This window comes from Bactrocera latifrons, unplaced genomic scaffold (assembly GCF_001853355.1).
Source record: "Bactrocera latifrons isolate USDA-ARS-PBARC rearing strain unplaced genomic scaffold, ASM185335v1 scaffold_11, whole genome shotgun sequence".
NCBI classification, from domain to species: domain Eukaryota; kingdom Metazoa; phylum Arthropoda; class Insecta; order Diptera; family Tephritidae; genus Bactrocera; species Bactrocera latifrons.
The window spans coordinates 252,985-265,203 of NW_017534519.1; positions in this window are offsets into that span (position 1 = coordinate 252,985).

Here is a 12,219-nt window from a genome sequence, read left to right on the forward strand (position 1 = left end):
CATGCTGTGCTGTTGGTGGTTTACATGTCGGTCGCGCCGCTCGGTCAGCGGTAATGCTTCAATTACATGTTAGTGGCTAATGTTGAGTTCTGAGTGCGCTCGCAGCGTTTGCACAGGCGGACAGACGGACAGACGACAACAAACAAACGGTATTGAAAAATAGAGCAATTTCTAAATCAACTGAGAATATGCAGCATCGCTCATATGAAATTATTTATTGAACGTCCATCTATGCCACATCCACATAAAAACGATATTTATTTCATTTATTTCATGCACACTTCAGCCCCCCTCCTCCACTCCGGTCAGCGATGAGTGGCTTCTTGTCACTCAATTGCCGCCCGCCACGCAACCGCAGCAACGCCCGCGCGSCGCAYCAGGCTTGTCATGTTGYCAAGCGCTCTCGGCTGTGGCGGAGCAATCGGTTGGCTTTTGCAGCCAGTGGCCAATATTGATTTCAATCTTAATTAACTTTGTCACATTGACATGTTACTTGTTGTTTGTTGTTTTTGGGGATGCGCTAATTTTTGTTTTTAATTTTGTGGCAGTCGTTTCTTTTTTTGCTTATGTGTGGGTGAGTATATGTGAAAATAACTGCAATTGCAGTGCCGCTGCATTCTGTGGCCATTTCAACGGCTTCCGCTAGCATTATAACTGGCACTCGCAAGCAGAGTTGTTGTTGTGTTAATTTTAATTTTTGGCTACTATGTGTGCGTGTGTGCAGTTTTGTTTTTTCTGTGTTGAATTGCCCTCACTGATTTGTTTTTACAGCAAAATCGTTTGTATTTGCAAAAGGCAGGACCTTCAAATTATCCGTGGCTTTGGAGACTACAAATTCATTAATTCTTCGCATTGAATTTCTCTTTAAATGTGGAAAAAAATTTCATGAAGTAATGTATAAATGCGAAATCGTAGCATTGAGCATTGAGTTGTCATGACTGAAGGTCAGAAGTAGTCAAGGCGGTGAGGGATAAGGCCAAGCTGTGAGATATTAAGCTTAGGATTTGGGTCGATATATAAATTGGAAATTGAATAGGACAAAAAACTGTAATTAAATATAGTAAAAAAAAAATAAATAAATAAAAATAAAATAAATAAGAAAAAGTACATGTAAACTTTCTAAAATTTAAACTTTAGCTCACCATTCTAAACCACAAATAAAGCAGTCGAAGGCAGAATCACATTTTTTTTGTCATTCTGCTAACTAATTCATTCCAAAATTCTAATTGTGCAAATATTGTAGTTATTTAATTCTTTAATGGTATTATCCCTAATTAAGCCCACAACAACGTGCTTTGGCCTAAACTAATTCGATGCGTTGCCTCATAAAGCTCTATGATTTCTTTTTAATTACCTACAGCAGATGTTTCGGAACAAAACCGCAATGGGCTTTATTAAACGCATGTTGAAAATTTGCCTGCCGACGCATGTGCTGTAAATATGCTACACCAGGAGCGCTGTGTGCCTTACCCTTTCAAACTGCAAATAATTATACTTTAATTGTGCGGCAATTGGACACGGCGTGTTCGGCGAGGGAGGAGGAAAGCCTTTCGCAAACATTTAAAATATTATTAAATGATATTTTTGATGCGTAAATACAGCTGGCAGGGCCAGTAAATGTCCATCTTTCCATTGCATTAATGCCAAATTAGTTCATGATAAAGATTTTTCACGTTGTAATCTTAACTTGGAGACAATGTTTCAATAATATTGCAAGGAGGGCAAGATTGGTGGAATTTTCATCGAGCTTTTTCTGAGCTCTCAACACATGTGTATATAAATTTCTTTGTTCAGCCTTTCATGTAGATCGCTCCGCATATTTCTCATTTGTTCAAAGTATTTTCTTGTATGAACCGAATATTACTCATACGCCATGTCGCATCAATTGGAGTCCCTACTGACCGACATGGCGGACATTGTATTCAATATTAGCGTATTCTATTATAATAAGGCCAGGTTTTGTGACAATTGCAACGAAGTTCTTGGTACTAACTATCTTGTCTTTGGCGTATGCTTCGCAGGGCACTGGGCGCTGCGCGTAATTGTCGTGAGGACAGCAGGGATATGCATACATATATCTAGTAGCATAGAATGTGTGTGTGTGTGGGTTGTGCATGTAAGCGGAGCACTGGTAGTTTACCGAACTTGACGCACATCAAATGAGAAAATCTTTTCAGAGGAAAACTTTTAATTAAACAATTTTTTTTGTAACTCTCTGATTCCGGCTAACTGCATATTTTTTATGTTGTGTTTCTTTAATTTTTTGCTCCTCTGCTTGTTTGGTCTACTTGCAGTATATACTTACATGTTGGCCATTGTTTTTGTTGCTGCTTTTATAATTGTGCTTGTTTGAGCGCACCTCCCCCCAAAACTTTGGTCGTTGCTCTGAATGTCGTAATTTTATAACTACAAGCAATAACAACAACAACAGCAAATTGCCAGTCTACACTGCTTAATGAAGCGGCCATTCGACCACTCAGTTCCAAAGCTCACTCCTGTCAGTGACAAGTTTCCACTCCGARCATAAAAAGTAGTAGTATTAGAAGAAGTTGAGAGAGAGAAAACAACTAAAAAAGCAGAAGTGGAGAAATACCAATGCCGACATCATTAAGCAAAAACAATGTGGAAACCTATTTAAATTAAATTTAATTATTTCAGATCTGCCATAAAAAGTGGCAAGTGCAGCTCTATGCCCACTAAAGTGGTTGACGGCCCGACACAGCCGCAACAGCAGCAACAACAGAAAYAGTAGCGGCAGCGACGGCACTCATCAACGCACTGATKAACTCGGCGGATGCTTCAGCAATTATGGCGACATCTCAGCCTGATCAGCCCGGCACACGATGTTGCTGGTTCCTGCAAGGAAGGCATATGGGAAAATGAAATTCTTGAAAATACGACATTATCTTTTAAATGCGCGGAGATTGTCTAAGCAGTAATTACAGTTGATTTTAATTTKTCCGCCATAACGAATTTCCACGTCGTCACTTTCAAAAAGAAGAAATTAATTGTGAAATCTGCCTACCACACTAACTGCCAGATTCAYTAGTTGAAAGCGAAATTCACTAAAAACTGGAGCAGCATCAAGAAACGAAAGATTACTTCAACTTTTAATGAAGCCGAAATGCTTTTAGAGTTAATTGTTTATTGCGTTTGAGCGTTTCCTCGCCCCAAATTGAATTGTGCAGTTAGAGGTGTTCAAAACGGCATTTTATCTTGAATGATATATGAGTGGAGCGTCAATAATTGTAATAGAATTAAGTTTTTTTGTTTTAGACACCACTTTTTGTTAGAAAGTGAACATTTGTGGTCCAAAATTTCAAGTACTCTTGGTTCATTCCCATCAATTCCTTTTTCTAGCGAGTTTGAATTTGTGGGAATCAATCAGTTTTAGTATCTTTTAAAATTCCATTTTAAGGCAAATTTGTGTGTGGTGTGTTCAGGAGGTGCCGGGAATTTGAAATTTCGTGGGTGTGTATAGTCCAATTGTCGAAATATTTTTTTAGTATATTGATATGTTGTTATGAAGAGCCATACAACTTTCAGCTGTATTCATTCCTTTTTCTGTARCAGCTGCTAAAGTCAGTTGTTCTTGAAGATTTTCGTTTTCTAAAAGAAGTGAATGGAGTCATGTGTAGAAGTTCAGGTGAGTGAGGAAAGTTCTCTGAGCGCCATTCACTTGGGAGTGGGCAGAAACGATTCTTTTACAAAAGCCTCAAGTACCTCACGACTTTGAGCAAGTATCCTCTGGATAGCAATAAAACATCCGTTCAAAGGTGAGCTAAAGTGTGAAGGCAAAACGCCTCCTCCCCAGTGTTGTGCGCTGAGTTTGGGATCCGCCATGTAGAAAACACAACTAACGAAGTAAAGAAAATAGCCTCGGATGAGAGATTGCATTCGTTGGAGCTGTACGAATTTTTGGACGACATTGATATAGCTGCTACGCTGGCGAAGTCATATCGTCGGTACAGATGAAATCACTCCAGCTGTGAAAGTATAGTAACCGCCGTAGGAAGCAGAGGAAGAGGAAGACCTCCACTCTCTCGGAGTATAACCCTGGCTGCACTTGGTATTTCAAATTGGCGTCAAAKTGGATAAAGAAATTTGTCCTTGAATTTTTGTCCTAACACAATTCTGCAGCGATACCCCAGCCTCCATATGCGCCAGCCATGGCTCCGTGTGACTTCTATTAAAAAAAAAAAAAACGCCGCAGTTTTAGAAGATATATGAAAATCGCTGAAAAAGCTAAATGCTCTCCCGAAAACAGAGTAGGGGACGTTTTTYGATGATTGGAGGAAGACTGGTCTAAGTGCATAATATCGAATGGAAACTTTTTTAAAAGCGACAAAATTAATGGAAACGAATGAATAAATCTTGTTTTCAGAAACCGAAAATTCCCGATATTTTTTGAGCACACCTCGTCTATAAGCAGGACAATTTCTTACGGACACCAAGCTTGCTATTCAAAAATACTTAATTTTCTAATTTTTAAAACTATGTGTTGACGCCACCCCCGCCAAATTTGTTTTGACACGTCTGTATCGGCAGATCAACCTCTTCTTCGAAGTTTTAATTCGAAGGCAACTAAACATTAACTAGTAAAAAGTTGCGCGCTCGCTTATTTTGCGACAGCTCAACCGATCCGGACGTGGTAAGTGTGTTTCCAAAATATTGTATTAAAATTATATGTATTATACGAAAACTTTTGTTTTTTATTTAATATTTGTGTGGCATCATTTGCGCCGTCCGTTTCCTTACGGCCAACCACAACCACGAAACGAGCCGATCCATGATCCACCACCCGAATTATCACTAAGTTTGCAATTGATGATAGATATTTGAACAACATTAACAATAGTTAACTGTTCAAATATAACGTGAGTAACATGTTGCGAGAGTATGAAGAAATACTGGAAGGCTCTCGTTATTTCCCTCGCAATTTTAAGTTAAATATCTTCAAAAAGTAATTTTAATTCTTATTTACAGGTATATACATATATACACATAACTATATTATATATAATCCCTTCGGCACTTATCCGTTGCCGAAAATACCAAAAATTGATCGCGCAGCTGACGCCCGCAATGACTTTCGCGGTGCTTACGAACCATTAACTATTTATGCGCAATATTTGTATATATATGTACATACYAAAATATATGTATGTAAGTGGAAAATCACATCGTCCACTGGCAACTCCAACAGCCGTGGCAAAGCACAGCGAAGATGCAATGGCAAAGGACTCGGTTATAAAACTGTGTGGCACAGCTAAGTCGTAAATCGGAACATAAATTTTTTAATAACATCATTATTATGAAATYATTCATAAAATTCTTGCTTGTGATGAGGGTATAATAATGCTTTGTATAAAAAAAAACTATTAAAGCTGCAAAGGATTAAGGAGCATAGTTTTTATCGCTGACACCAGACGAACTACTGCCTTCGGCTGGAGTAAATCAGTTTTGTGTATTTGGTAATTTTGGTTCCTTTATGACTGGATGTGACSAAGCTATTTTTCCCCCTCACACACTCGTATTTACCCAGTGTTTGATTTTAATTATAATTATTGAAAACTTTTTGGAGTAAGTGCAGGAGTCTCCTCCCCACAATTTACCAAAGTGGTGTGGTCTAAAAAGATGTCGCATTTTTATTCAACTATAAGTCTGGATCAAGCCTAGTGCTTTGTGGGCGTGTCAATGGTCAAATTGTGTTCAGAGTACCACATACCTTTGCACTCTCAGTTCATTCACACAATTATAATATTTGAAATCATTTCGATTTGTGTACCATACCATTTTGAAACCATCGTTAGGGGAACAACGCTGTTGCGCTGTTACAAAAATTGGAAATGAGTTCATAATTGTACACACTTTTGTGAGGTATTCGAAAGGGACTATRRGRTCCCAGTTCATCACTATAGAATACCAAATAGAMAAATTCCAAAATTGTTAAGAATGTTCGCAGGAAAGGCAGGCAGGCTCGCTTTGTCAATAATAAAATCACAAAGGACTCACGTGTACTGGGCGCACCATCGATACGYACTGCCATGCTGTCACCAAAGTAGCGGAATTTATGTTGTATGCCAGTGCGCGCTGCCCCCACAGTCCCTTAGCGCCGTCCTTTCACATGCCATTGTATGCCACGTAAAAGTTCTAAACAATGTGTCGCAACAGTCTCATATTTCRATATTTACAGCGTCGCGTTCGCTGCATTCCGCTGCCTACGAAGGAGCCATTGGCTCGTGCCTTGAATGCTCGCCAATCGCTTGTGCGTTAYATCACCTCATTAAAATAAAATTTCCATTCATTCCGTTTTCGAACATTTATGTATTCATAAAATTTASAAAAGTATGCCCGTGCAATGCMAACATTTCTCTTAATTTTAAATTTATTTACTCAAAGTTTCGTAGCTCTCCACTGACTAGGCATTCGCATAGGCGAGTAGAGGTGCGTTCGTATGTGCGAACACGACGACAAAAGTTGCGACTGCTCGACATAAGTTTCAAATGGCCAAGGGCGAAGTTTTTTCGAGCTGTTAGATGTAGAATTTGTTGGGAGCCACGCAAAAAATAATAGCGACCTGTTTGGCATTTCGCCTCATAATTTGAATGAGAGAAATCGCTTTTCAATTGTGTTTCATATAATTTTCTAACAAATGTAGTCCAAGTGGGGCACACAACAGAGGTAGCAACGATGCTTGACGACGTCTGGCAACATCTGTTTTCTTGCATTCASAGAAAATTGGAAATATGAATGGCGAAAATTAGAAAGTTTGTATGTTGGCGATATAACGAGCGAACCCACAGCTTCTTGAAGTKGCTATAGTTAGTTTGTGGGCGGCGCGATTAAGAGATGGTGTCTCCGAAGTGGAAAGTGAAAAACTGAACCAATAATAAAGTGCATGTAATTGTTGTGTGTTTATATTGGGAATGATACCTGTAGGAAGTCGAGCTATAACCTATATATCGGTTATGAAATATCGTTTCAGGTAATACAAAATACGAAACGCGCAACATTACTAGAGATTTTAGCTTTTCAGCGTGTAACTTCCATGAAAAAACTTTTCGCGWAAATTCACCGACCGATTTAAGATGCAAAAAACGACCTGCTTTTTTTCTGCCGAAAAAGGTGTCGCCAAATATTGGAACATGTACTCAGTTGGTTATSGCATTGTATTCAATTGTTGATGTATTCATTTCGATTTCCAAAAAGCCTTGCCTTATTTGGTATTTTTCCTTCTATTCCCCTCGAAATGGAAGCTTTTTGTCCTTATTGCCGAATGCCGAACGTTCTACAAAATTYTAAAGAATGAAGTTAAATGTTTTAATAATATTAAACAAGCTGTTGCTGAAAGATTGAAATCTATTATGACTTTTTCAACATAAATTTTATTTTATATGCSCAAATAAAGCAGTTTACTTATGCACGCCGTTTCTTGTGACTGTTCGCAGCGGAAAATTAAGCGCACTCGAATGGACGGTTTTATTTCTTTAATGTGTCTACTGAGTGTTTTTAATTAACGTGGGTGTAAATTATTGAATCGCATGAATGACTGTTAGAGGCCGTYCATTTTTATGACCCAATAATTGAGGCTCCATTAAAGCATTATAAATTAATTGAGAAATGTTATGATTTTAATGTAGTGAGCAAGTTTCGCCGTATCCGGTTTCTGACTTTCGTGACATCTGCGTGGCATTGCCAATGAAGTCCGTAAGCTGTGAGACTTTTCTGTTATCATCTAATAATCTTCATATCTAACATATAGTATTTATTACATAGTTTTGTAGAACCCTCAGAGGTGCTCTAGTGACTGATGCTTAGTGCATACTAAAACTATGGAGAGAATACATCTCCAGCCTGCTGAATGAGGATATTGTATTATTAAATTTTTAACAAAATCATTTTTAACGGATATTACGGCGTCAGTTATTTATAAGCAGGCTCCTCAAATGTAAAACATTGCAGACAAGAAAACTGAACGTCTGTGTGTCCAAACCATTGAAAATACTTATTTCCGAACACTTAACGATTTTACCCGAAAGCAATTTCCGCAACCGCTTGAAACTTGGTTTTGTTGTTGTCCTTAAGCTTAGTTTCGCAAATGAACTCAAATTACCAACACTTCATCAGCATCACTAATTTGTRCAGAAAATTTCGCCACATTTTAGCACAATTTTTTCGCTCTACCCTGACTCAGCCGTTTACCGGCAATGAGCGCAAAAATTTTAATTTATTGCGGWTTACGTAATTTTTCATGAGTTTCATTTACGAGTACGCTGCATATTTTTTATGATGTGAGTACAGCCAATTTTCATAATTTTTCCTGCACTTTTATGGAATCTTTTAGTTTTTTTAGTTTCCTCGGGCAATATCTATTTCCCTATTTCCACTCACCCATATTCGCATATTTTTTGTACGCTTCCAACATGATGCTGTTTTGGTCGATTTAGTCATATTTTACTTCCGTTTGTTATCTGTGCACTTCCGGGTGAGAGCACCGCTCAAACAACATTCAACAGCCAAATTGGCCGCCCCTGCAGTTCGTCTCCTATYTCTAACCCTACCGCAGCCCAGTGTTACGCTGCAATTTTGCTCTGYTGCTTGCCAAGACGCATCGCTGRTAAAGTGGTGCGGCGGGCACGCTGCTGCCGCTCCCTTTGGCCTTGTCATCATCATCATTATCGTTTGCGTCATTATCAACGTCGTTTTGTGCATCAGCAACTGCCATGACGTGACCAAAATGCTGCTGGCGCGGAGTTGACTTGGACGCTATGCTACTCGTTGCTGCTGTTGCTTGCTGGCGAAAATGAATGGAAGACACACAGGCCTCGCACATCATGCAGTCGGAGCAGTCGTGTTCATTTTTTCAGTAACCAAAACCGAAATAAAAAATAATATGTGGCTAAATAAGCCGTGCTGCAGGAAATAAAAATGAAATTATAAAACTTAATAGAACAGGAATACAAGTTTAACAAGAAATTGGGTTGCGCAAAACAGCCAAGTCATCTTGTGGCTGTCAACATTATTCTGCGGCGTTATTGTTTGCGTTTATTTCTGCCTGAGTGTTTGCTTTCTTAAGCTGTTCGCGTGGCCGCGGTCCCCTTCAGAGTGTTTTGCTTTCATTCTCACTTCAGTTCGGTTGCTTGGCAACATATTGGTTTTCCTACTTCGCGTATTATGTTTCGGTTAATCACGGATGTTGGGTAACGGTAACAGCGAGAAAAGTTATAAAATTCTAAAAAAGTATCGAGGAAAATGTGGCCAGCGCTACGGCAAGAGGGAAGATACACCATTTTCCGTGCTGATTGTTAATATCACTCGATATTCCATAAAATGTTTATCTAAACGAGGGAGACTTTAGGTTAAGGAGAATTGTGTAAATCTGGAGTGGAATTACTTTTAAACTTTTGTTGTTGTTTTTCGATTTAAGAGAAATCGTATGTGCTATATATTTGTTCTCAGGTTGATTCCGTTGTAATGAGCATTAAGAGTTATAAGTGCCCTCCGAGCAATATTAAGTGGTGATGCTGAAGTAATAGCCAGTATGATGCCCATTGACAACCAGGGAACAAATACGAGCGGGCATACAAGTTTTTAGAGCCATCTAGAGGGGTCAAAAGAGAAGAGAGAGTCAAAAGCTTAACAATTTGGCGTCAGCGGGGGCAAACCTTACTCAAAGGATGGTGGACCTACAGATTGATACCGGACATYATGACGTCAGACGAAATGGGGAACTGTGTTTCCACCTAACCCAAATACTTAGTTGACATAGGTTCTCTAGAAGCTACCTTTACAGATTCCAACACGACATTAGTCCGAATTCTCCGATGTGTTTAGGGTGTTTTGAAGACTCTGAACAAGTATTCTTTACTGCCCTCGCTTTTTAGGTACAAGGCTTTTGATGCTTCCGCCTACTTAAAATAACTGATTCCCGTCATGGAGATTACATCTTGAGAGCTTAAAAAGTTCTCTCTGTTGTCTAAAAGGACTGAAGACGGACGTAAGTCTTCATGTCTCAACCAAGAAAGCAGAAATCTTCTAATGTGCTTGACTCCAGTTTTAGTTGGATTTGCTTAATATCCTATAATAGCGACGCTTGCAGAGGGTCAGAATCTTCATACTTCTTTTRCGATTTTACGAAAGATCGACAGAGCTTGGTGTCACGAACTTACTAACGGTTATCAGCGCTGCACAATAACACGCGTAGCCGCTTTGTCCAGCCATTCATATTGAGAAGACAGAGATACTTCGACTTATTTTTAGTCTAACGATCGGTATGTAGATATAACTACATTTTCTATTACAATATAACAACTGTTACAAGGACAACGAAGTTTCATACTAAATACTACAAGCAAGGAAAAATTTAAGTGGAATATAATAAATACTAAAACAAATAKCAAACAGTAAGAACCATAATATTAATTGACAACTGTATTAAAAACATKAATAAATTTTGCTCTAAGGCAATCAAGTGAAAGAGCGAAGTTGCATCGAAACAAGCAGTAAACAAAGGAATGAAGCTACATACCGGTTATCGAGAGAGTCCAGCAAATTCAGAAGGCTGTTGAAGCCCAACGACGATAAAGTCCGGGACAGCAAATGTACAACCGAGGACAACTGCGAGCGTAGCTAGTGAAATCGCGTAGAAGGGTGGAGGGCAGTGGCGAATGAAAATGATTGCCGCATTACAGTTAAATACTTTGGTTAATTAAGTCATAAATAACAGCGGCGGCAAAAAATAATTAAAAACGAAAGAATAAAAATGCATTTAAAGTTGTGAAAGTACATAAAGTAGAATAGAGTTCATATTCCGGCGATAAAAGCTAGACCCCTGCATGTGTTTCTCAAATATGTATTCTTATGTCTATGCAGTGTTGTTAATTGCTAAAGAAAATGCTGCTTTAATAACTTCACTAAATTAAAAGGACAACTGAAAGGAATCCGAAGAAAGGACAACTAAGAGAAATAAAATAAAAAAGCGTTTATATAAAACAGAAATCAGAACGCTGTTGCATGTATCATACATACATATGTACATAAGTACAATGCGCCGAGCAGAAAAGAAGTCGTAGCGAAAAGAAATTATTGCAGGTGTTCGCAGTTTGTCGCCCGCAAGCRGTGCGCGGCTACAAGAGGCTGGTGTAAACATATGAATGAACGGCTAGCGCGAGTGGTGAGTGTCAGMGCAAACGCCGAGGTGTGATAGAAGGGAATACAATGWGYTGAGGTTAAGTGTCGCTGCATTGTTGCTGTGAACACATACATTCAWTTTGAAAAAAAACGATGAACATTATATACATACATAGAACAGAGGCGTATTTTTTCTTGGATTCTCTGTTCTAAGTCTGATTTCGAAGGACAGCAGGTTATAGTTTGATGAGCTACGCAGATATTGAGGATTAWTAGCATCTAACGAGGAAGCACTTCTTTAAGCWTTGAAAGCGAGAATTGGTGAAAAATTTGTCGTGATTTTGCGACCAACTTTTGGATGAAGTAAAGTTGCTTACTTGTGGTTCACGTTAAAGAAAGARAAAACGTTAATTTCAGTGGAATCGAAGCTATAACACCTTCACAAATACATAAGATTCCTTACAGACCCTTGATTCTTGACTTAGTAAGGACTAGTTTTCATATATATATAGACAGAAAGACCGACTGATAGACGGAAAGGGCTAAATCGACTCAGCCAGTCATGCTAAAAATGTTTATATACATTTTATACAAAAAGAAGAGGCTTGATGTCTTTTAACAACGCTTGGTAAATTGCATCCTCAACAAGGAAAAGAAGTTTATTAAGACGTAAGTTGCATTCGATACACACATTTCTGTTTAAAAATCTCGAAAAATGTAATGKCTGTAAATACTTGAATTGAGTACGGGTTAAGACATTTGCAGGTAAGTCACTGGCGCACGCGTGATATACTTACGTAATCTGTGGCGAACACACTTCCCAAACACTATGTCGGTGCTTGTGCAAGCAAATGCACTCTTGCTTTTGTTGTCACAGCAGCGGCCATTTACCGTTGCATTGACGTTATTTTTCGGCAAAACCAAAGTGAAGCACTAGGGCAGTGGGCAAATGTGCGCGGCGATTGCAGATAAAATTTTCATTTTATGTTGGCGTTACGTGCGCGCGAAACTTGCAAAGCCCTCGGCAGCTCGGCACTCGGCTTTTGGCCGTTTGCTGCATTCTCTGCATYCTCTGCCTTTACTGCA